Genomic DNA, 27,343 nt, shown 5'->3' with positions numbered 1-27,343 from the left:
TCAGTATCCTTGAGATCAGATGAGGTAGTAGGATCCAAGTGGATGAGTTGGCCTTGGACAGAAGAGGTGACAATTCACTCATTGAGACAAGAGACAAGTAGTGAACAATGGGGGTCATTGCTGGATAGGAAAGTTCCCTTGATGACCTTGAATTTCTCAGTGAAACAAGAGATTCAGCAACAGTATATAGTGAGGAGAGAGATGGCAGAGTAAGATTTATGACAGCCATGTATCTGTTTGAAACCATTGTGTCTAGGAGAAAATAGTGGGAAAATAAAGATAGCAACTAATACTATTACTACTATTACTAAGTATTTGGAAATTCACAGCCCTGAGACTTCAAATTAGTGTTTGGAGCTTACCACCTTCCTCTGTAAACAGTGCCACTAATACTGCAGGTACCAAAACTTTGAAACATGCCTGAAGACGACAATGATCATTATCATAATGGTAGGAAAAAAAATAGTTAATATTCATTGAGTGCTTCCTAAGTGCTAGGCACTGTTTTAACTTCTTTATGTGGATAAAAGTTAGCTAAGTAATTTAATCCATGGAAATTGATTATGTGCATGTATGTATGTGTATGTATGTGTGTGTGTGTGTAAAATAAACATCATGTAGATGAAATATGTATAACATAGTCTCCATACTATGCCTGACGTTTAGCAGGTGTGTTTTTTCCTTTCTTCCACCAGTTTTTCATCCTCCCTTATTAGCTCTTTACACCCACTACCCTCCAGGGCTGAAGTAGGAGAATGATGCATATGTCATTGTCCCTGGTCATAGACTGTTCAGTGGAAGAGAGCAAATCTCTTGGAATTACCATTGGACTTTTGTCTCCACATTCAAGTTGTCATTTCTTTGAAGACAGGGGCTATGCTATCAGGGCCAGCCTGACAGTTTGAACCTGGCTGAGGTGGGGAGGTAGGAATTGAGAAAAGAAAGAAAGATAGGAAAGCGGGATCTGGAAGGTTGAGCCATTGACCGATTGCAGCAACTTTATTAACTGTGTAATGCCTTTTATACACAAACACTTGAATAGGAGGTCTGTCAAGAGGAATGTATTCTTTGTTCTTCTTAATCTTTAAGGGAGAGACAAAGCAGAAGTACAAATTCTCAGTACAGCAAATCAGGCAGATTCTCAGTACAGCAAATTTCAGTAAATAGTTACAGACTTCTTGGTAAGCCATGAAAGATTGCTCTCATTCTACAAAGGTTGTTCTCATTCTACTGATAACCGCCATCCAAACAAATCTGGGAAAACTGTGTGGGTAGTGGGCTAAGTCTTGCTAGCCCCTTCAGGTGCAAGGACCGTGCCAGCTTATACCAAGTCTCCAACACTATGCTATACATGTGTTTGTACCCCCATAAGCATTTGCATGGTTGTCACATGAGTCAGGCCCTAAATAAGCTCTTTCAGGCTGGGTTCAGCCTCAGAGGTTCTAGTTTTCAGTGATTGTCCTTTGAGCTCCCCAGGGTCAGGAAAATTTGTAAATCAGCAAAACAGCAACCAGCTTATGGCATAGTGAAAAATAGATGAAATATGGTGGGATTCATACTTGTGCTTCTTCAAACAAAGCTTGTCTTCTGTTTATGTCCCTTTTAAATCTTCCTCTCTTAACCCTACATGCTCTTGCAGTATAGTCAGGCCCCATAGCTCTGTTCTGAATCCTCCACCCTTCTCTCAATTTCCTCTTTTACATTTTCTTCTTTAACTTCCCTTCCTCCTCTGCACAATGTTATCTATTCTCTTTTTATTTTGTATAAAGTGGAAGAGTCTCCCAAGTCTGTGTGCCTGCAGCCCAGAGCTCTAACCTGAACCCTAGAACTGAAACCATGTCCTATAGGCACCTTCTCCTTCAGATTGAGCTATGGGAAAGAGATTACCTCAGAGGAAGAAAGGGAAATAGTTTGGATTTAAGGACATAGTCCAGGCCCCCTCTCTTAATAGACTGAAAAGAAAGGAATAGGAAGTAAAGGCTAAACACGTGGAAGAAATATGGATGAAACTTTGTGTTAACTGATTTCACTTTATATTCATGACCATTAGTCTCAGCTGACTTTCACTCCTGTACACATTCTTGATCCATTCACTCTCTCAGTTTATAATTTTCCTTTATCAAATTTCCAACACATTCTTTTCCCACATGGCTCTTCATAGCTGCTGACCTCTTGAAGCAGCCATAAAAGAACTCCCACAGTCCACCACATCTGCCTGCCTACCTGCGAATATACCCATATTCTTTCTCTTCTCTCTTATTACTATTTGGAAGAACCATTTATGCTCCTATATAAGGCCAACTTCTACATTTGTGCACTACATTTGCACACCTCTAGGTTACTCAAGGTGATTTCGCCATGCAATTTTCCCCTTGACCTCTAGCATCAGGGGTTTTCTCTCCCTAGTGGTTCATTCCTGCCACCTTGTAGACATACTGTTACTGTTAACATCCTTAGAAATAAACACACACACACACACACACACACACACACACACACACACACACAAAGATTCCTCTTGATTCCACATGTCCCTCAAACGTTGCCTCTACTTGTCCCCAATTATCTTTTGAGCTTACTCTAATTAGGCTGTTTTCTTCATCACTGTACCAAAATAATTATTTGTAAAAGTCACCAGTGACCTCTATTCTCTTAGTTAAGTGATCAGTTTGTATTCCTTATCTTGCTGGACATATGAGCAGCAATTAACAGAAGTCATATATTTCCTGAAATGCTTTATTCACTTGACTCCCAGGACTTGGCACTCTTACAGTTATCCTCATATCTTACTGTCTGATCCTTCTCTATCTCCTTTGCTGATTCCCCTTCTTCTCTGTTTCCTCTGATATTTGTCATCCCAAGGGTTCAAACTCACAACTCTTCTCTTTTCTACCCATATTCATTCCCTTGGGGATCTTATACAGCTTCATGGCTTTAAGTACTAACTATACAATGAAGACCCTTGATTTTATATTCCCAGCTCAGATAATTCATTCTCCCTTTCTTAAAATCTCCTCTCTCTCTCTCTCTCTCTCTCTCTCTCTCTCTCTCTCTCTCTCTCTCTCTCTCTCTCCATTCAACTTGAAAAAATTATCCAAAATTCAACCACCTGTCATTATTTCCATTACCATAACTATGGTCCAGGCAACATAATTACATCTCTGGATACTTACAATAGCCTCTTCTAACTAGACTATTTGCTTCTCCTCTATATCCCTCCATTTTGAAGGAAAAAAACCTCTAACTATATATATGATCCTTTGTATTCTCAACATAGAAAGGAATATGGTATCATCCAGGAAGATTACCTCATATAGGAAATAAGGAGGCTTAAAATTAAATCCTAGGACCAAATATGTTATGTAATGAACAAGAGAAAAATAAAGAACTATTCAGTTGGAAATAGCATAAAGAGTAGAGCAGAAGCAAAAGTGAACCTATTGAAACATAAGTCAAGTCCTGTCATTCCTTCATTCAAAATCCTCCCATTTCACTTAGAGGAAGAACAAAGTCCTTACAATGACTTATAAGATCTTATCTAATGCAACAGTGTTCCCCAACCTTTACCTACTTTTACCTCATCTCTAACCACTCTCCACTTATACTCACTTGTTCTAGCCACACTAATCTTCTGGCCCTTTATAGAACATGCTAGTCATATTCCTACTTAAAAGCTTTTTTTCCATGCTGTTAGTTATGCTTGGAAGGATTTTCTCCCATGTAGCCACATATCTTGTTTTCTTATTGAATGAAAGAACCACAACAATGAATAAATGATAAAATCCCCCAAAACTCTCACAACACCCAGACTTATAAAACCATTTTTCTTGTTTTTATACAAACTCTCTTTTGGGCAGTTTCAAGTATAATCTATATGCTCATGACCCAAAATATCTATTTCCAGTCCAGATATGTTCCCTGAACTCCAGAGCTATATCTCCAGCTGGCTACTGCAAATGGTTCTGAAGGAAGCAAGCCCTGTATTCTAGCTGCTGTTGCATCAAGCTCTGCACCAGGCTACATAAGATTGGATAAAGAAAAAAAATTTTTCTTGAGACTTGATTTGGGGTGGTGAATGTACAGATGATGTGTTGTGGAATTGAGCACCTGAAAACTATATATATATATATATATATATATATATATATATATATATATATATATATATATATATAATTTTAAATCTGTACTGTTGAAAGTATTACATATGTCCCCCTTTTCCTCCTTTGACCTCTTCTAGCCCTCCCCTGTCCACCACCACAGCCCTTCACCACCCTATTGTCTGTGTGCATGGGTTATGCATATATCATTACAACCAAGTTCTTTGATCTCTTTCCCTCCTGCCCATTCTACACCCCTGCCTTCCCTCTGAGATTCAATAGTCTGTTCCATGCTTCTACATCTCCAAATCTATTTTTGTTCATCCATTTATTTTGTTCATTAGATTCCACATATGAGTGAGATCATGTGATACTTCTCTTTCTCTGACTAGCTTGTTTTGCTTAACATGATACTCTCCAGTTCCATTCATGTTGTTGCAAAAAGTAAGAGTTCTTTCTTTCTTTACAGCTGCATAGTATTCCATTGTATAAATGTATCACAGATGTTTTTTGTTTTCTTTTTTCATTTATCTGATCATGGGCACTTGGGTTGTTTCCAAATCTTAGCTATTGTAAATTGTGCTTCTATGAACATAGGGGTGCATGTACTTTTTTATGTTTGGTGAAACCTGTATAATTTTGTTAACCAGTTTCACCCCAATAAATTCAATAAAAATGGAAAAAATAAATAAAAACAAAAGTAAGGTAAATTTAAAAAGGTAATTTTTTCTTCACAAAAGGTGCTAGCTATATTCCCAATGACCATATATTGTACTCAGGTAATTGTATACCTGGAGAGAACAGCTTGTTAAATATTCACTCAAAAACTCCAAAAGAGCTAGCTTTAACTCTGCCTCCTGTGAATCCCTGCCTGAATGTTCTAGCAGCAGCTTAAATACAGAATGTCTAAAAATAAACTCATCATCTTCTTTATCTCCACTGTGACTCCACTCATGTTCTTGGCTTCCAAATTTCTATTAATAGCATCATCATTTTCCCAGTCATCCAAGTTCCAAAGCTCAGGCATCTTCCTCTCACTACCTTCTGCCACTTGAAGGCAAAGTTTCAGATTTTATCAATCCCATCTTTATGCCTTTTTGTCTCTAGAACCCTAGGACATTATTGTATCCACATGTCTTAAGTAATTCTGAGCTACTTAGAAAATTGTCTCAGCAAATAGTTATCGAAGTTGTGTCCTGTAGATGGGCAATTGTCCATTTTTTATATAAAGTTGGCTTGAATAGAAAATATAGATAAAGATGGAAGAAAAGTACCTTTTTTCCATGTTCCAGATTGATAATAATAATAATGCAAAGTAAATTTTAGATTTCCTCAAAATAATGAGGTAGAAATTAGCAGCACTATTCCTCATTTACAAAATATCCCAGTAAGGCACACTTAACTTTTCTGAAATTTTGTTTTCTCAGTTATAAAAATGGAGTAATTTAACAAAATGAACCCTGTTTTTTCTTGCACCAGTAACCCAAATTTCCAAGTCTTTTGCTCAAACACACATGTTACATCATGAAAAATAAAAAGGGAGCTAGCATTTATTAAGTACCTCCTATGTACCAGACTTGTTATATACATTATGAAATTTAATACTCATGACAACTATGTAAGGTAGGTATTTTTATGCCTGTTTTTCAACAGAAAAATTTAAGGTTCAGCTAAGTTAAATAAAATTTTTAGGGTCACACACTTAATAGAGACTGGATTTGACCCCAGGTCTCTTTGCCTTGAAAGCCTGTCTTTCATATATACATACTAGATGCCCATTGCATGAAGAGATTCGTGCAATAGGCCTTCCTTCCCTTGGCCAGAGTCTGCAGTCTTGTCTTCACTGTGTTACTCTGCTCCTGTAGATCCCTTTGCCCCCCACCTTCCCTCTTATAGCAGACGTCCTGCCCCACCTGGCCACTGCATGCCTGGAGCAACTGTACAGCTTCCATCTTTGGCCTTCTAATTTGCATACTCACTCTGATTGGCTGTGGGTGTAGCGGAGGTATGGTCAATTTATATTTTTGTCTATTATTATGTAAGATAGAACTTGCCCCTTTGTTGCCTTTCTTTAATACCAAGCTATAGGTTCACTGAACCAATAATCTAAAAAACATTTATAATAATTTAAATTCTGGAGCTCCCTTTTCTCCTCTTATTGTACAATTCATTTCTAGCACATATTTTTGTAATCTTAAAGAATGTGTTCCCACCAGGGTAAAACATAACTATGAATAGCTTTGTGGCATAAGCAGGATTCATTATGGAGAGGAGTCCAGCAGGTGTGGCACAATGGTTGAACATCGACCTATGAACCAGGAGGTCACAGTTAGATTTCCAGTCAGGGCACATGTCCAGGTTGCAGGGTTAATCTCCAGTGCGGGACATGCAGGAGGCAGCCGATCAATGATTCTCTCTCATCATTGATGTTTTTCTCTCTCCATCTCCCTTCCTCTCTGAAATCAATAAAAAATATATATTTTAAAAATTATGGAGAAGAATATCTGAATGCTAAGTAAGATTTATAACATCACTGAAGTCAAATTATTAACAAAACCTGTAGAGAGGACCCATTTCCTTCCCTCTTCTACTTTTATGAAGTTCACTTTTTCTGATTCCTTAAAAACTCTGTTGGCAAAGTTCACCTTTAGGTGAGAAATTTTAGTCACATCCCTTGTGGTCACATCAATCAGTTAGAATATGAATGAATCAACTTGTTTGCTAAGCAGTTTGGAATCACCTCAGGGTGCCATGGCTGGTTTGGATGATTTATTTTTTAAATTTTCAGTGATAAATTAATGTTTTTCCTACAAAACTGCAAAACCAGAGAACATTTTCTAGTTTGAAATTGTAGTCACATATCTGGAGTTCTCTTTTTCAATTTTGTTAATAACAAATGACCATTTTGATTAACACAATCAGGAGCAGAGCATTTTAAGACAATCATTAATTAATCATTAATAAATTTGCTCAGATTAGTTTTATGACAATAATATTACCAGCAGGATTCCCAGAGAGAGGAAAGACATAAAACAGGTAAATTTTGATGGGAAGAAGAAAGATTATGAAGTTTGGTCCATGGTTTCAATTGCTATAACCAAATTAGCCTATTATTCTCTCCCCCCCATCATTCCAGGGCTAAGTCTTTCTTACCTAGACAACTAGCAGATAGGATTGTGCCTTTCACTGAAGGGGAAATGGATTGGCTAGTAGGAAGTGGTATGATGTTGTTTAGTACTTATAAGGCTTGGAGGAAGAAGAGTGCATCTGAAAAGAAGCAGGCTCTCTGAAGCTTTAACCCAGAGAAGTGAATAATGCAAAAATGTTACTTCTTTACTCTATCACATACTTTTAAAAAGAAATATTTGAGGGGCAGTGGGACTTTTTTAAAGGCCCTTTAGTAGCACAGAGGTCACCAATGCATAGGCCAGCTATGTCTATCCGTGATCATAGTTCCTCAGGGTTAAAGAAGAACAATCAGAGAAAGACAAGTATCACATGATCTCACTCATATGTGGGATCTAGTGAACAAAGTAAACTAATGAACAAAATAGACACAGAGACACAGAAGCATGGAGCAGACCGACAAATCTAAGAGAGAAAGCAGGTGTGGGGAGTGGAGGGAGAGATTAACTTGGAAATGCATATGCTTATATACATAGCCCATGGAAACAGACAAGAGTGTAGTGAAGTCCTGCAGTGGGGGATGAGTTTGGGGTGAAGGGAGTCAATGTGAAAAAAATAGGATGTCTTTAATACTTACTTATTTTAATTAATTTCTTTATTGATTAAGGTATCACATATTTTTCCTCAACCCCCCATTCCAATCCCTCACTCCCGCACTCATGTCCCCACCCCCTATTGTCCTTGACCACTGGTTAGACTCATATGTGTGCACATAAGTCCTCTGGTTAATCTCTCCCTTTTATCTCCACCCTCCCATTGAGGTCCAACAGTCTAGCAGCCAATGGTTCCTTATCTCTGGGTTTGTTCTTGTTCATCAGTCTATGTTGTTCACCATTTCCCCTATGAATGAGATCATGTCTTACTGGAAAAGTACTTGTAAGAATAAAAAATGAGACAATAATCAACAATAAAGATAAATTAAAAATAAAACAAAAAATAAGCATAATCAAGAATCAATGAGGCACTCACTCTTAGCTGTGCAACTGCTGCAAAAGATTTGATACTTGAGAGAGCAAAAACAGACTGGAACAGCAGTTTCCATCAGTTAAAGTTTTCAGTAAAGAGATAAGAACAGCACAATAGGAACTAAATTGATACTCTCTCATGGGATTAAGAAGAACAAGCAGGGTTTTCAAAGGCAAAAAGATAAGGTTGTATAATTGAGCAATTCACATATAAAACAGACATGAGATTTCCAATGACTAAAAAATGGCTGGAAGCCTGAGCTGTTTTTAGATCAATCTTTGAAAGGAACAAGATAAGAAAATAAATCCTTGACAGTTTGAACATGTTGAAGGTTTGGCAGGCATTCATATAGACCTTATTGCCCCAATCCAGCTGCCTAATTTGCTTTGTTTGTGACCTACTCATTCATACAATTACGGTAATTGTTTGTTTGTTTTTAATATTTCTTTTGATTTTTAGAAAGAGAGGAAGGGAGAGGGAGAGAGAGGAGAGAGAAACATCAATGCTAGGGGAAAAAAATGATTTGCTGCCTCCAGCATGCCCCCTACCAGGGATTTAGCTTGCTACCCTGGCATGTGCCCTGACCAGGAATCTAACTGGTAAACTTTTGGTGCGTGGGATAATGTCCCACAAACTGAGCCACACTGGTCAAGGTACAATTAATTGCTTTTGTCTATGCTTGTTAGAAGTTTGCACATAACACCACTTGGTTTAATTCCCATATTTATTAATCAGTTAATATAAAACACTTGTGTACCTAAAACTGAGGTAGAATTGAAGAAACACATGTTTCCTGCTCTTCAGATATTTATGATATTGTTTTGGAGACAAGTAATTATCAGAGATCATGTTGATACATAAATTTTCTTGAAAGGATCTAACTGTGTCCTGGGTTAAATAGTTATTTTGTTATGCTCACCGTGAAGGAACAATGTTGTAGAACATTATTTTCTGTAGGGAAATGGACTCTGAGTTGTAAATTTAAAAGCAAAGGGGTCATTGTGAGTTGGAGTCCCTCTGGGAGTTAGATCCTAAACTGGGCCTGGATGGATAAGCAAAGAGGAGGTGGAAAACAATAGGCACAGATGCAGAGAGGCAGGAATTGTAAAAGGTGCTTGGTAGCAGTGAGCACAAATGTTTGGTTGAAATATAGGGTTCGTTTTAAAGAGGTAGTTTGGGCTGTGAATATGGAGGCTCTTAAATGTCAACCTGAACATACTAATTTTAATTCTAGGAGGCTTTTAAAGAGAATGGCATAATTAATTTTATATCCTCTTCTGTCTCTTAACAGTAGAGCATGTCCACTTCACATACCGTGTAGTCTTTGAAAATATGTATTTTAAGTTGAAACAATTAAGTAAGAGTAAAGTATTAAGGTATATTGTCCAGCATTTTTTTCTTCCAATTTCCATGCAGACGTTTAGAGTCCAAAATTAACTTTCACAGTTGAAGGCATTAAGGTGACACTCTCCATGACCTAAGTGTGCCATTTTGGCATTTCTATACCTGGGTGAAATCTCATGACAAAATAATTCTTCCATTTAACAAAGCAAATTTTAAAGTCTCTGGACAATCACCATCTGGTTATAACAAACTAGAGGCCCAGTGCATGAATTTGTGCACAGGTGGAGGAGGAGGAGATGGTGGGAGGTTGGCTGACCAGCCTGCCCCATCAGGGCCCCATAAGGGCTATGACAGCTTGGGGAGGGACTGTGGGTTATGGCTGGTGGACCCCATCTCTGATTGGGGTGGGGGCCGATTGGGGGCAGGGCCAGATTTTGCTGGATTTATATATATATATATATATATAGATTCCCCAATAACCTTAAATACAGGAGAATGTTTTCCTATGAGATGAGGAAATGTATTTCAGGAAGATAAATAATACTGCCTCAGAACACAGGTTCATAAAATCACATAGACCTGGGATTGGAATCTAAGTAAATTTCTTCACCTCTCTGAGCGTCAGTTTCTTCATCTATAGAACTGAGAGAAGTATTCATATGTTGTAGGGTTTAAGATTAATTAACACCATGTATGCAAGGCTTTCAGCACAGAGTCCCAGGCACAAAGTAAAAAATTCAATAAGTGCTGTAGTTTGTGAAAAGTGGTCTTCAGGCCAGCCAGTGTGGTGCAGTGGTTTAGGCTTCAACAAATGAACCCAGAAGTCACCAGTTCCATTCTTAGTCAGGGCACATGCCCAGGTTATGGGCTATATCCCCAATGTGGAGTGTGAAGGAAGCAGCTGATTGATGATTTCTTTCTTGCTCATCTATGTTTCTCTCTATCCTTCTCCCTTTCTCTCTCTAAAAATAAATAAAAACACTATATATATATATATATATATATATATATATATATATATATATATATATATATGTCCTTGTGAATGAAATTCATGTATTGGGAGAGTATCCCTCAGCCCAGTGTGCACCCTCTCAAATCTGGGATCTGGAATCCCTTGGGAGATGTCTGACTGCTGGTTTAGGCCCGATCCCTCTCTCAATCTGGGACTGCTGGCTCCCAACTGCTTGCCTGCCTGCCTGATTGCCCCTAACAGCTTCTGCCTACCAGCCTGATCACCCCCTAACCACTCCCCTGCCAGCCTGATAGATGCCTAACTACTCCCCTGCAGGTTTGATCACCCCCAACTGCCTGCTCCTGCTGGCCGGTCTCTCCCAACAGCCTTCTCCTGCAGGCCTGGTTCCCCCCAACTGTCCTTCCCTGCAGGCCTGATCCCCTTAACTGCCCTCCCATGCTGGCCATCTTGTGGCAGCCATCTTGTGATCACATGGGGGCTTCCCATCTTGTGTGAAGGAGTGACAGTCAATTTGCATATTAGCTCATTATTATATAAGATATATATATATATATATATATATATATATATATATATATATATATATATATGAAGGTGGTCTTCAGATTTTTGAGTGCACACTGCATGTAAGATGGAGAAGTGGGATGGTTAAGATAAGAGCATGACTTTTGGAGCTAAGCTGCCTTGACTTGAACACGGGTTCTGCATTTTAATCTTGGGCAAGTAACTTAACTTTTCTATGCCTTATTCTTCTCATTTGCCAAATGAAGATAATATGGTAACTATGTCTTAGAATTATGAGTATTAAATAAGTGCTATATCATTGGCTGGCATATAGCAAATCTCCCTAATTGTTATCTACTCTTATACTCCAGATATTATGCTGAAGTTTTTATATGCTTTATCTCATTTAATCATCAGATGCTCTATGAGGAGGTAGATGTTATTATTATCAAAGAAAAATAATCTTTAGGCTGAGATAAATGCTAGTTATTAATATGCTTAAGGTCACATCACTGGCAAATAAATCCAACTCTGACACTAAAGCCGCAGAAGCCCCTTAACAACTCCATGTTTAGGCTTGCTTTTCATAAGAGAAGGAGATTAAATTTGGTACACCAGGGACAAATGGGAAGGAAGTGACAGTCTGGAAAGGAAGGCAAATTTGATGTGAGATACATTAAATTTGCAAGGCTGGAGGTGATTTTCAGAGGAGGATGTCTTGCTATTTTCTGTATAAAGATGTGTTCCCTTTGAAAGTAAGAGGTCTGTTCCAAGTCCATGCTGTAAACACTTCAGGGGATTTATAGTGCTTAATTAGAAAACTTGAACAGTATTTTAAATAGCAATGGCACAAACTTCTAATTAAATGACATAAAGCTGATGAAGAGAAGTGTAAAATGAACAGCAAACCTTCTGACTGAGAAACCAATACAATATCAAGAATCAAACAGGTAGTAAGGTAGGTAGGATTAGGAAATTCTCAAAGGTCACATCCTCATTGCAGGACTAAGAGGCAGGGAAGGAAAGATCCTAGGGTCTTAACCATTTGGCAGTACATAGTTGGAGGGTCTTCCTTCCCACAAAGATCTTTTTTAAAAAATCTATATTTTTATTGACTTCAGAGAGGAAGGGAGAGGGAAAGAAAGATAGAAATATCAATGGTGATAGAGAATCCTTGATTAGCTGCCTCCCAGAACCCTGACCTCTGCTCTTGACTGGAATCAAACCCCGGACCCTTCAGTTTGCAGGCTGATGCTCTATCCTCTGAGCCAAACCAGCTAGGGATCCACAAGGGTTTTGACTTGCAGATGAATTTCTGCTCTGCCTTCTTTTAGAATGCTTGCAATATGAAGTTCTACTTTTTTGGATTCATCCCTTTAGTTCTAGAAAGTTTTCTATTCTCAAATAGTAATAGCCCTAATAGTGTGATAATAATCATTATTAGAAATAATAAAGCATAAGCCAAGCCCTGTTCAAAGTGCTTTACATTTATTAACTCATTTAATCCTCACAAACATCTTATCAGAAAGGTCCTAATATTATCCCCATTTCACAGATGAGAAAACTGAGGCACAGATAAATTGAGAAATGTATGAAAATTACACCGTTGATGAATTGCAGAGCCAGGATTCAAATCCAAGTACTTTGGCATCAGCAATGCATTTTACTCATCACATTACTAGTGTATTGCTTCATTGGGCTATTCTCTGACAGTAATACTTAAGTTTGATATCTTTTTTCTGCTTTTGTCCAGTGAGATAGCTGTCCAAGAGCTTGGTATAAAAAATTTTTGAAGCTACCAAATTCACATGTGGGAACCAGCCACAGAACTGAATAAAACTCTGGGCCTCCCACTAGGGTAGGATAGGTTGTGGTTAAAAGGTGGGAATATGCCAGTTAGGTCAGCCTTGAACTAGACTTAGAGTTAACTGTGTTTTTTTCCCTGAAAATTTCATGATAGACTTTTTTTTTTTTTTAACAGCTTCTTCAATGAGATCATTCAATATGGTGTTTATGAACACCACCTTTGGAGGCATATTAACTGGAGTTCAAGAGCAGGTTCTGAGATTTACTCATAACCATGTGATCTTATCTAAAGTAGTTAAGTTTTCTGTACATGAGTAATGCTGGCAAATTTAGAATAAAACTAGGATCAGTCTCACAGGATTGTTGGAAGGAACAAGTAATTGATCAATGATTGGGGTGTGGGAACTTAGTACAGAATAAGCAAGCACTCAGTTTATTAATCCGTTATTCCCTCTGGGGAGACTTTGTGACCCTCAGTAGTCAATTTCTCAGCCCAACTCTGACCAACCGTTTTTTCCTTTTCCTATAATCTTTCAGATATCCAAGGTATTCATTTGTCTCTACGGATTTTCTTTCCCCTACATTTGGTTTTCAATTTAATGGAAGAGGACATTTGCTTAAACCAGTCAACCTTTTGACAGCCTCAACCATTTCTATGCTAAAATGTGTCAGTAAATTTAATCATTTTGCTCAGAGGCAGTAGTGAAAGGAAATATGAATAAGAGATTGATGTTGAAAAGGTATCAAGATGGCAGTACCTATTTTCTTAATGAAACCTTTCCCAAACTGTGATCTATGGAAGATTAGTTTCATATGATGCTCCTGGTAGAAAACAAAGTTTACATTGTCAAAAATTTGGGAAATAGAGCAACCTTTACCTTCTTTAAAAAAAAAAAAAAAATTCTTGATTTTTCACAGAGAGGAAGAGAGAGGGATAGAAAGTTAGAAACATTGATCAGCCGCCTCCTGCACACACCCCCCCCCCCCCCCACTGGGGATGCTCCCACAACCAAGGCACATGCCCTTGACCGGAATCGAACCTGGGACCTTCCAGTTCGCAGGCTGATGCTCTATCCACTGAGTCAAACCGGTTTTGGCAACCTTTACCTTCTTCTTAGAAACTTATACTCCATACTATTCTATTGAAAGATTTAAGTAATTTTATAGTAAGAAAATCTGCTTAGCTCTAACTTATCTCCACTTAAAAATTAATTTGACCTCAAAACCTATCAGAGTGTAAAATTACCTTGATGCAATGCTCCAACTATGGTACCAGTCAGGCTATCCTAGAGGTCATGGAGCAGAAAGTCTCACCAACTGAATTAAGATGGCTGTACCATATGGTTTATTGAGTTAATTAAAATTATACAGTGAAAACTAAAATAAAATAAATGGACATATTAACACACAGGATATGGACCTACTGATAGAGTTCATCAGTTCAACAAAAATTTGCCTATTAAAACTGGTTATTATCTTAAAATAGTAGTGACAAATAATTAACACCTAGTTAGTGCTAGATATTAATATATATATATATATATATATATATATATATATATATATATATATATCCAAAACAGTCTTAGTTGTGCATATTTTGTGGTAGGGAAATAGGTAAAATGTTTAGTTCGCATAAAACATGTTTGGTATTGTCCTAAGTCAATAATTTGAGTACCTAAAGTTTCTTATTTATAATCAACCCTGTAGATTTTAATAAAAAAAGAAAGAAGGAATCAAACGTTGGGGGTCAAGATGCTGGTGGATTGAGCACATACATCTAATTTCATGACCCATTTTCTTGGATCCAGTGAAAGCTTTTGGAGTAGTTCGTTCAAAGGTAATGGTGCTATACCAAAATAAGGGGTATTGAATGAATTTATGCATAGTAAGTTAGGAATATCCTGTCATCCATCTTCCCCTACTCAACTCTTGGAATGTTGGCACCCAGATCTTTACTATGAGGCAGGTGATTAGAATCACATTCGCTGGGAAATCTTATCAGTTTAGGAAGAAAGTCCCAGAGATACTGACATTCACAGTTTATCAAACCTCTGAAATACCTCTAAATTGCAATAAAATTATATATTTAGAAGCATAAAGTCCACAAGGAGAGAAAAATGAAAAAAATAATATAGAAGATGGAAAGCAGATAGATCAAGATTAACTGGTGAGCAAATATAAGAAAGATGAATTCTGAACTGGCAGTGGAGAAAGCTGAGAGAGACAACCTGGTTAACCCTGCAGAATCATCAAAAGGATAACTGTTTGCCTCTGGAACTACACATAAAGTGGAGGCTTTTAAAATAAAATTGATGGAAAGCTATTTAAGAATTATATTCCTAGATGTATTCCTTAAACTCCATACTTTTAAGTCCCTCCTCCACCTCAGCAGAAAACTAGAAATTTGTTCTCTAAAGATGATAAAACAGAGAGTCTCTGGACTGCAGGATATAATGAACAGTTGACAATTTAAATGTCAAAGGAACATAGGATTATGTGAAATTAATCCTGAATGCTGAACTCCCTTTATGTCTGCTCAGAAAAATTATCCAAAAGTTGAAAATAAGACAAAAGAGTATAGCATGTCCTCTTAACATCATATGAAACATTGGAGAAATATATCTTTATTTGACTTTCCATTATAGTAAGGGTTAAGTCACTGCAAAGTTATGTTAATTTGCAGGTTTCAACCAGTAGAGATGCACATAATTATTTTCCTGTAGAAAAGATAAATTCCAAGATTATAGTTTTAATTGCCTTATTGGACATTAATCAGCTGCATATCTAATCTAGCAACACTATTCTAAAATTTCTTCTTAAATGACTATAAGTAATGTCCACATGCTCAAAATGTTATTTGAATGCACTTAGCCTTAAGTTTGTTTGAGTATGTTTTTATTATTATTATTATTATTATTATTATTATTATTATTATTTATAAACATTTTATTTTGGCAGTTTCTTCAATGTTGGTGGTCATACCTTTACCTCCAGGTATGAGCATGAAAGAATATTCCCTGGGAAATTTGAGCAGCCAAAGATGAAAAAAAACCTAAGGATACTGACATCTAGTTTCCTAACAAATGGCCCATGTAGATCACCCTGTGTTTAGCATGACCATATATTTTATCATACAAAATAGAACATTTTTTAGAATAAAAGGAGGCTTTATTAATAACTAGTGGCCTAAAATTCGTGCATTGGGGGTGGGGGGCAAAATGTCCCTCAGCCAGGCCTGCACCCTCTCTAATCTGGGACCCTTTGGGGGATGTCCAACTGCCAGGGGATGTCCCTGTGAAATAAGGCCTAAACCTGCAGTTTGACATACCTCTCACAATCTGGGACCACTGGCTTCTAACTGCTCGCCTGCCTGTCTGCCCAATCGCCCCTAACCATTCTGCCTGCTGGCCTGCTCAATCCCAACTGCCCCTCCACACTGGCCTGATGACTCCCAAATGTTCTCCCTTGCCAGCCTCAGAGCCCCTAACTGCCCCCCCCCTGCTGACCTCATGCCTCTAACTGAGTCCCTAGCTGGCCTCATGGCCCCCAACTGCTTTCCCTGGCCAGCCTCATGGCCCTCAACTGCCCTTTCTGGCCAGAGGCCCTCAGTGACTGGGCACGGAATGCTTGCCTCATAACCATGGCAATAATTCAAGTGTCCCATGCATGGCTTGGCCAGATGCCCCCTGTGGCTGGGTGCTGAATGCTTGCCTTGTCACAATGGTGATGAAACAAGCGTTCTGCCAGGCACTCATGCTGCCCACTCTCAGCAGCCACCCCCCCCCCCCAGGGACTGGGGGACTCTGGTGGGAAGAAGAGGACTGGGTGCCACCATCTTGTGGCTATGGGTGCCACCATCTTTGTGGCTGAGTGACAGTCAATATGCATATTCCTCTTTATTAGCTGGGATTATGCTGAGACAACAGGTATAACCTGGGACTGTCCATACTACCTATTGTGAAGCTCTCAGTCAGAAATTTCACCTTTGCTCTTAGAATTTCCAATCAGCTCTTTAGTCTACCTATCTATGAGCAGAAAGCCAAACATTACAAATATTTGATGAAAGCTTATAACCTGAAAGATATATATCAAAACAAAGAAACAGTTAAAGTTTACATGGAGAGAACAGAGACTCCACAGGGACAGTAAAATCCTCTCTCAGAAAACAATACTGTAAATATCATCAGAGAGCTAAAATATGATTCAAGAAATGAGAATAGGATGATGTCAGAAAGGGTTTGGAGAGCATTCAGAGCAAACACACAAACACACACACCTTGGAAATTTAAAACACAATAAAAAATGGGGAAAAAAGTGCAAAGAACTGGCAGGTAAATCATGAAAATCTCACACAAAGTAGAACAGAAATACAAAAGGTGTAAAATAGAGAAAAAATAAGAAAATTAAAGTACCAATCAAGGAGGCAAAAAAAATCTAAAAATAGAAAATACAAAAGAACACAATAGAAAATTAGAAAAGAAGAACTCATCAATGAAATAATACAAGAAAAATTTCCCATCCTGAAAAATATGAATGTTCATATTTCGAGGGTCCAATTAGTGCACAGTATAAAGAATGAAAATGAGCCTGCTAAAAAGCTTATTAAATTTCAGACAATTTGGAGGGGGGAGAGAGAGGATCCTAGAAGTTTTTGGTTCGGGGTAGAGGAAAGTAGAAAACAAAGCTTCAAAAATCAGTTTTGTACTTTTTAACTACAAAGTAAGAAAAAAGAGGAAGGGACATCTATAACATTTTCAACAATAAAGATAATTTTTAAACAAAAAACAAAACAGAAGCCAGAAGATAATAGAATCATGCTTTTAAATATATGAAGAGAAAAAAAAATTGGTGGCAGAATAGACAGATGGGTCCCAAGCCTTTTCCTGGAACAGACAGAAAGAACAGCTGAGGGTCACACAGGGAGTATTTGTTGGCAAGTTAAGGGACAGCAAAATTCCAGGAGAACGTGGCAGACTTCTGGACAGGGTTCCCCTGACCAAGAAGCCCCCACTACTGCTGGATCCCCTTTGGAGCTATGGGATCAGATACAAAGACCACGCCATATTGAAGGGGAAAGAAGATATTATCAGAAGCTTTAAAAGCTACAACTGTGGCAACCACCGAACAGCTACGAGCCCCAGAACAATAGTCCCCAATTAGTGCAAACACGTGGATTCAAAGGAGAAGTACACTCCACCACAGAAAGAAGAGAGATGAATACCTATATAGGCATACAGAGAGACCATGGGGAGACAAAGAAACAGCCCGCATATGAAAGAAAAGCAAACATCACCAGAAAAGGAAGTAAACAAATTAGAGGCAAGCAACTTCTCAGAGATGGATTTCAGAGAAATGGTCATAAGGTGGCTGAAAACAATGGAAGACAAATCGGACAATATGAGTAAGAATCAAGAGGAAATGAAGAAGAACCAGGAAGGAATGAAAAATGACATTGCTGCTGTAAAGAACTCAATAGGAAGCATCAAGAGTAGACTAGAAGAAGCAGAGGAATGCATTAGTGAGCTAGAAGACAAGTTGGGGAAAATGCCCAATTAGAGCAGCTTCTAGAAAAAAAAAATTAAAAAGCAGGGGGAGAGCCTAAGGGAACTTTGGACAACACAGGAAACTGAACAAGGAATATAATAGCTGTTTGAAGAAATAATGACAGAAAACTTCCCTGATATAGGGAATAAAAAACCCACAAAAATCCAAGAAGCTCACAGAGCCCCAAACAAAATGAACTCTAAAAGACCAATGACAAAGTAAGAATCTTAAAAGTGGCTAGAGAGAGACAGAAAGTTACATACAAAGGAACCCCCATCAGACTAGAAACTGATTTCAAAACAGAAACTCATCAGGCCAAAAGGGAATGGAATGAAATATACAAAGTCATGCAAAGGAAGGATCTGAATCCAAGAATACTGTACCCAGCAAGGCTATCAATCAAACTTGAAGGTGAAATCAAGAACTTCACAAAGAAAAAATGACTAAAGGAATTTATCACCACAAAACCAGCAATGAAAGAAATGCAAAAAAGTCTGCTGTAAAAATAAATAAATAAATAAATAAATAAATAAATAAATAAAGGAAGCAAAAGCAAAGAAGGAACACAGGGTAAAGATAAAAAAGCAACAAATAAGTACATATCAATAATAACTTTAAATGTAAATGGATTAAATGCCTGAATCAAAAGACACAGGGTAAAGAATTGGATAAAAAAACAAGACCCAGATATCTGCTGTCTACAAGAAACCCACCTCAGAAATACAGATGCACACAGACTGAGAGTGAAGGGAGGGAAGCAAAAAGTTTTCCCAGGCAAATGGAAATGAAAAAAAAGAAAAGAAAAGAAAAAAAAAAAAGCTGGGGTAGCAATACTTATATCTGACGAATTAGGTCTCAAAGTGAAAGACATAACAAGAGATAAGGAAGGCCCTTTTATAATACTAAAAGAAACAATCTAACACAAAGAAGTAACTCTGGTAAACCTAGATGCACCCAATATAAGAGCACCCAAATACATAAAATAACTCCTGGAGGATATCAAGGGAGGGATTGACAGCAATACACTTCTGGTAGGAGACTTTAATACCCCACAATCACCATTGGACAAATCCTGAAAACAAAAACTCAGCAAAGAAATATCAATCCTAAACGACTGATTAGACAAGATGGAATTAATTGACATCTTCAGAACATTTCACCACAAAGTCACAGAATATACATTCTGCTCAAGTGCACATGGGTCATTTTCAAAGATAGACCATATGTTGGGGCATACGTAAAGTCTCTTCAAATTCAAGAAGATAGAAATCATGCCAAGCATCTACTCAGATCACAGTGGCATAAAACTGGAAATCAATCACAATAAAAACAATCCAAAAACAACAAACACGTGGAGACTAAACAGCATGCTATTAAACAATGATTGGGTTACCAGAGAGATCAAGGAAGAAGAAAAAAACAACACATCATGGCAACAAATGATAGTGAAAACACGACAATCCAAAATGTATGGGATACAGTGAAAAGGATCTTGAGAGGGAAGTTCATAGCTCTACAAAACTACTGCAAAAAAACCAAGAAACGATGGTAATAATTTACCTAACCCTACATCTAAAAGAGTTAGAAAGAGAGCAACAAGGAAAGCCCAGTTTAAGCAGAAGGAAGAAAATACTTATGATCAGAGCAAACATAAATGAAACAGAGACCAAAGAAACAACATAAAAGATCAACAAAACCATGAGGTGGTTCTTTGAAATGATAAACAATATTGATGAATCTCTAGCCAGGCTCACCAAAAAGCAAAGAGAGGATCCAAATAAACAAAATAAGAAATGAAAGAGGTTAAATAACAACAGACTCCACAATAATACAAAAGATTGTTAAAATATATATATATATTATTACCAACTGTATTCCAACAAACTGGACAACCTGGATGAAATGAATATATTCCTAGAAAAATATAACCTTCCAAATATCAATCAGGAAAAATCTAAACAACTCAATAGGAAAATAACTATGGGGGAGGAGGGGAAAGCAGTCATCAAAAAGCTTCTGGCAAACAAAAAGCCAGGGCCAGGCGCCTTCACAGGGGAGTTTACCAAATATTCAAAGAAGAACTAAAACCAATCTGCCTCAGACTATTCCAAAAAATTCAAGAGGAAGGAACACTTCCAACCTCCTTCTATGAAGCCACCATCACCCTAATACCAAAACCAGATAAAGACAACACAATGAAAGAGAATTAGAGGCCAATATCCCTCATGAAGATAGATGTCCAAATCCTCAACAAAATTCTAGCAAATCAGATCCAGCAGTACATAGAAAGTCATACACCATGACCAAGTAGGATTTATCCCAGGATGGCAAGGTTGGTACAATATCCATAAGTCAATAAACGTGATACATCACAAACAAATTGAGAGATAAAAACCACATAGTCATATCAATTGATGAAGAAAAAGCATTTGACAAAATCCAACACCCTTTCTTGATAAAAATTCTCAACAGGTGGGAATAGAAGGATCATACATCAACATAATAAAAGCTATATATGATAAACCCACAGTTAACATCATGGGCAAAAAACTAAAACCATTTCCCCTAAGAACAGGAACAAGAGGGATGTCTACTCTCACCACTCCTATTTGACATAGTACTGGAAGTATTAGCCATTGGGATCATACAAGAAGAAATAAAAGGCTTCCAAATCGGGGGAAAAGAAGTAAAGCTGTCTTTATTTGCAGATGATTTGATATTGTACAAAAGAAACCGAAAAACTCCATCAAAAAATTAACATACTTAATAAATGAATTCAACAATATAGCAGGATACAAGATTAATGCGAAGAAATCTATGGCATTTCTATACACCAATAATGAACTTACAGAAAGAGAGACTAAAAAAGCAATCCTATTTTCATCACACCAAAAAAATAAGATACTTAGAAGAAACTTAACTAAGGAGGTAAAAGACCTATACACGGAAAACTACAGGACACTGACAAAAGAGATAAAGGAAGATGAAAACAGATGGAAGAACATACCATGTTCATGGATTGGTAGAATTAACATCATTAAAATTTCTATACTACCCAAAGCAATCTATAGATCCATTGCATGTCCCATTAAAATACCAACAGCTTATTTCACAGACCTAGAAAGAACTCTTCAAAAATTCGTCTGGAATAAAATAAAACCCAGAATAGCCACAGGAATCCTGAGAAAGAAGAATAAAGTAGGAGGGATCTCAATACCAGATTTCAAGCTGTATTACAAAGACACTATTCTCAAAACAGCCTGGTGCTGGCACAAGAACAGACATATAGACCAATGGAATAGAGTATATAATCCACATATTGACCCAAACCATTATGCTCAATTAATATTTGACAAAGTAGGCATGAGCATACAATGGAATCAAGACAGTCTCTTTAATAAATGGTGTTGGAAAAATTGGACAGATACATGTAAAAAAATGAAACTAGATCACCAACTTGCACCAAACACAATAATAAACTCAAAATGGATACAAGATTTAAAAGTAAGATTGGAAATGATAGATACACTAGAGAAATTCATAGGCAGCAAAATCTCAGACATATGCCAAAAGAACTTCTTCACTGACACTGTTCCTACATCAATGGAAGCTAAAATGAAAATATACAAATGGGACTTCTACAAAATAAAAAGCTTTTTCACAGAAAAATAAAAAGCTTTTTCATCAACATAACAATAAGAAATCCCACTGTATGGAAGAACCTTCTTGCAAATATTATCACTGATTAAGGTTTAATCTCCAACATCTACAGGCAACTAGATAAGTGATCCAATTAAAAAAATGAGCAACGGACCTATATAGAATCTTTTCAAAAGAAGACAGAAGAAAGGCCAAGAGACACATGAAAACATGCTCAAAGTCACTAATTACCTGAGATATTAAAATCAAAATGACAATGTGATATCATCTCACACTTGTCAGAATGACTATTTTCAAAAAATCAACAAACAACAAGTGTTGGCAAGGATGAGGAGAAAAAAAAAACCCTTGGGCACTGTTGGCAGGAATGCAGACTGGTGCAGCCACTGTGGAGAACACTATGGAGTTTCCTGAAAACAAAAAACAAAACAAAAAACAAAACGAAAAATGGAACTCCTATTTGACCCAGTAATTCCACTACCTGGAATATGTTCTAAGGAACTGGAAACACCATTCAGAAAGGATATATGCACCCTTATGTTCATAGCAGACCAATTTATAATAACTAAGATTTGGAAAAAGCTTAGGTGCCCATCAGCCAATGACTGGATTAGAAAACCGTGGTACATCTACACAATGGAATACTATGCTGCCATAAAAATGAAGGAATTCTTACCATTTGCAGGAACCTGGATTAAACTGTAGAACATTATGTTAAGTGAAATAAGCCAGTCAATGAAAGAAAAATACCACATGATCTCACTCATTTGTGGATAATAATGAACATTATAAACTGATGAACAAAAAAATAGATACAAGGCAATAAAGCATCAAACAGACTGTTAAATTACAGCGGGAAGTTTATGTAGAGGTGAGGGAGATAAGAGATCAACTAAAGGCCTTGTATGCATACATATAAGCATAACCAATGGACATAAAACACTAAGGAGTGAGGGCATGCATGGGAGTGGGGTGGGTGGGGCAATGGTAAGATATGTACGCATACAATAACTTTTATTAAAATAAATCTTTATTTTTCATATTATTACAAATGTTCCTCATTTCCCCCCCCCCTCCATTGCTCCCCTCCACCAGGTACCCACCCCACCCTCTGCCCTTTCCCCACCCCCCATTGTCTTCATCCATAGGTGCACAGTTTATGTTCAGTCTCTTCCTACACCCCCCCACTCCCCTTTTCCTTAACTGAGAATCATCAGTTCACTCCCCTTCTATACTTCCGATTTTATTATATTCAACAGTTAATATTGTTCATCAAATTTTTTTAAATTCCCCCCTTTTTTTTAGATTCACTTGTTGATAGTTATGTATTTGTTGTTCTTAATTTTTAACTTTATTTTCTTTCTCTTTCGAAAGAACCCCCTTCAGCAATTCCTATACTTCTGGTTTGGTGGTGATGAACTCCTTTAGCCTTTTTTTTTTAATTTTATTTTTATTTTTTTATTTTATTAGTGAAGCTCTTTATCTGGCCTTCGATTCTGAGTGATAGCTTTGCTGGGTAGCTTATTTTTGGCTGTAGGCTCTTGCTATTCATCACCTTGAATATTTCTTGCCATTCCCATCTGGCCTGCATGGTTTCTGTTGAGAAATCAGCTGACAATCGTATGGGTGCTTCTTTATAGGTAACTACCTGCTTTGCTCTTGCTGCTTTTAATATTCTCTCTTTGTCTTTTGCTCTTAGAATTTTAATTATGATGTGTCTTGGTGTGATCCTCTTTGGATTCCCTTTGTTTGGGGTTCTGTGCTCTTCCTGGACTTGTAAGTCTAATTCTTTCACCAGGTGGGGGAAGTTTTCTGTCCCTATTTCTTCCAATATGTTTTCGGTATCTTGTTCTCTCTCTTCTTCTGGGACCCCCATAATTCTGATGTTGGTTCACTTGAAGTTGTCCCAGAGGTTTCTTACATTATCTTCAACTTTCTGGATTCTCTTGTCTTCTTGCTTCTGTGGAGGAGTGTCCTCTGGCTCTTTATGTTCCAAATCTTTGATTTGATTCTTGAGATCTTCCATTCTGTTTTTAGAACTCTGTATAATATTTTTTATTTTAGACAATGTATTCTTTATTTCTTGTTGATCCCTTATTATTTCTTGTGGATCCCTTATTATTTCTATAATATTTGATTCCTTTTCATATCTTCATAGGTCTTGTTTAATTTATTGGCCTTTTCTAGGAAATTCTTGAAAAACCTTATAAGCATAGTTTTGAACTCTATATCTTTTTGTCCTCCATTTCTTTTGTTTCTGATCTGTTTCCTTGTCTCAGCATTTTCGCAGCTTCCCTGAGTTGGTAGCCTTAAAAGTCTCTGTGTTCAACTTGGATGGCGTGGAGTTTCAGGGTTGAGCCTACAGCCTTGGCTTCCCTCAGCAATTCCCTATGAGGCTCCCAAGTCTCAGTGTTCCTCAGGGTCCTTCGGTACTCACTGCAAGCACCTCTGAGAGAAAGGTGCCCTTGAGCTTTGCCCGCTACCAAACAGTCTAGGCTCTCCCCCACTGAGCCCGGAACTGGGGTTCCGTTCAGTTGGAAGTGGAGTTCAGAGCAGTCTGGAGCTTTTGTCTCCTTCTCGCTAGGGCAATCAGCGGCACAGCCAACCATCTGTTCTCTGCGCACAATAGTGCGCCTCCAGGACTTCCTCTTGCTGCTCCCCTGGGTTTCCGCCTTACAGTCCAGGCTCCCTCCGTATGAGCCTGGGTCTCCAGGGTCTGGCAAGAACTGGAGTTCAGTGCAGTCGCAAATGGGGCTCAGCACAGTCCGGAGCTTTTGTTTCCTTCCTGCTAGGACAATCTAGCAGCAGAGTCAACACTCTGTCCTCTGCCGCAATGTGTGCGCCTCCAGGGGCTCTGCCTTTCGTCGCTCCCCTGAGATTCCGCCTTACAACCCAGGCTACCTCTATATGAGCCTGGGTCCCCAGAGTCTGGCCTAGAACTGGGGTTCAGCACTGCCGGATCTGGGGTTCAGCACAGTCCTGAACTTTTATCTCCTTTCTGCTAGGGAACGCCATCCAGGCACTCGGCCGCCCTTCCTCTCTGGCTCTTTCCTCTCTGCACATGCAGCATGGCTCTGTACCTTAGGCTTTTACAGCTCCTCTGCTTTTCCTTCTGGTTTTCTGTTTCCTTCTTGTTGTAGAATTTCCAGTCAGCCGACTTTCCTGTAGTTCTGGGTAATGTCTATTTTGTATTTTAGTTGTATTTTATTGAAATTGTTGTGTGAGGCTACGGTTAGGCATCCACCTATGCAGCCATCTTGGATCCCCTCTCCACATATAATACCTTAATAAAAAAAGAAAATAAATAAATACACAGAATAAAATAATAAAAACAAATAAAATATATGCAGAAAAATATATCTAACTTTTAATCCTCAGACTATTTGTAGTCCCGGAGAAAATAAATGTTGTATAAGTGAAGGAAAAATAGTCAAAATTTACTATCTACACTAATAAAAGAGAAATATGCAAATTAAGTGTACCTCTGTGATTCCCACCAGTCAATCAGGAGTGTGCATGCAAATTATACCAACAAAGATCACGGGTTAATTTGCTTACATGGGCTCAGAGTAAAGACTGTAGTCTTTGGTCCAAGTGAAGACTGAGGACTGAAGAATGAAGACTGAAGAAACTTGGCTTCTCCCCTGCGGCCAGAGTGAAGACCTGGGTGCCAGAAGAAACAGGTGCCAGCAGCCAAAGGAAGGAAGGCCTATTGCAGGAATCTTCATGCAACAGGCCTATAGTATAATCATGATAATGTAAACAATGATTTAAACTAAATATAATTATATTGGGAATTGAGAGATTTTGGAGATTTTTATATTTGTTTGAAAGAGTACCAAATCTTCAACTTCCAAACAGGCAAATCAATAGATATGCCTAAAACTAAAAATTCATGATGTAGCAGTATGTAAATTTAGAGATATTAAGATATACATGAAAGAATCAATGAAAGTATTTGAAAGTGCTTTCTTAATTGTTGTGGGGTCGAACCCTGGGTTCAAAATAAGAACACTGGAGGCTGATGATTTATTTAAAAAAGCAGGCAAAGATTTATTGAAATATCTAGCTAGGACAGCCGCAAGAGCACCACATGCAGGTGGACTCCACACGACTGCACTGCCATGGGGGCAGGTAGTTCTTTTTAAAGGTTCTGAGAAGGAAAACATCTATTTTGCAACAAACTGTTGTTTGGAATTTTCTGCTGTTCTTCCTAGACAAAATGTTGCTGTCTGACCTTGTAGGCCAGAGACCAGATATGCCCACAATCTCAATACCATGCCAGGTGTCAAGGCCAGCATCGAAATAACCACTAAGTGCACATAGGGCTGGCGCTTTAATTAAAAAAAAAAAAAGGAAGTTCTGCCTGTAACCTTGCTTAGAATTTGAATTCATAATAGTAGGGTTAAAATTCAAACAGCAGTTTTTACCCAAGTATGATTGTGACCATATTTCATTCCCCCTGGTTTTATGTGCATGAGTCAAATCATTGACTCATCCTACTTCCTTTAAGGGCATTCTTTGTTTGGTTCTTGCTCTCCAGTCCCCTAGCACATTTAGCCTTACTTAGACCCTGACTTTCTCACTGGTTAAGAGAAATGTTCTTACAGTTATCAAGAACCCTAGTTCCACAGTTCTCATTAGTACTGTCCTCACTGAAGTCTAATTCCCCTCCTGCAGGCATCAAGTCTCCTCCTGGCCTGTGTGGAGCCCAGGCTAGGTATCTCACTGGTGAGGCTGCTGGTTGCCAGGATTCAGGCTGTTTTCTGTGCAGGAGCTGAGAGTGGTGTAGCCAGGTCTGGGTGTTGTCTACTTCAACAGCTGTGGGTGTGCTCAGGGTAACAGTGTAGTGTCCTTTTCTGATTGGGGTGAGTCCTTGGGCAGTGAACTTCTTTACCCATACTGAGTTCTTGGGCTGGAAGGGGTGTACAGGGTCTTAGGTGGGCACTGGCAGTGCATCTGGAACAAGCTTATGGGTGGCTCTCTGGGTAAACTGCAGAGCCTATAAGGACTTGAGCAAGGGAATGGTTATGAATTCCAACTTTCAGTTTCTCCCTAACCCCAGGAAGGATGAAGTGAGGTCTACCATATATGATCTCAAAAGGGGAGGGGGGCGGACCCTCTCCCGGTAGAGGGTACACCTGGCCCACAAGAGGGCAAAGGGCAGGAGGTTGGTCCAGTTTTCACCGGTTTCCAGGACAAATTCAATTAAACTTTTTAGAGTCTGCTCATGTCTGTCCTAAGGCTTGAGCTA

General features: G+C 38.2%; 1 long non-coding RNA gene across 1 annotated transcript; it reads right to left on the bottom strand.

Annotated features, from left to right (window-relative positions):
• Window positions 1–981: 981 nt before the first annotated feature.
• On the bottom strand, window positions 982–26,114 carry LOC118728188. The gene is made up of 3 exons (XR_004990817.2): window positions 26,105–26,114; window positions 19,162–19,166; window positions 982–1,340 (listed from the first exon to the last, which is right to left on the bottom strand). It is a non-coding gene; the product is annotated as an uncharacterized LOC118728188 (long non-coding RNA).
• Between the last annotated feature and the right edge of the window lie 1,229 nt (window positions 26,115–27,343).

This window comes from Pipistrellus kuhlii, unplaced genomic scaffold (assembly GCF_014108245.1).
Source record: "Pipistrellus kuhlii isolate mPipKuh1 unplaced genomic scaffold, mPipKuh1.p scaffold_m20_p_29, whole genome shotgun sequence".
NCBI lineage: Eukaryota > Metazoa > Chordata > Mammalia > Chiroptera > Vespertilionidae > Pipistrellus > Pipistrellus kuhlii.
The sequence above is the reverse complement of the archived record's forward strand: the minus strand, read 5'-3'. Positions and strand labels throughout refer to the sequence as shown.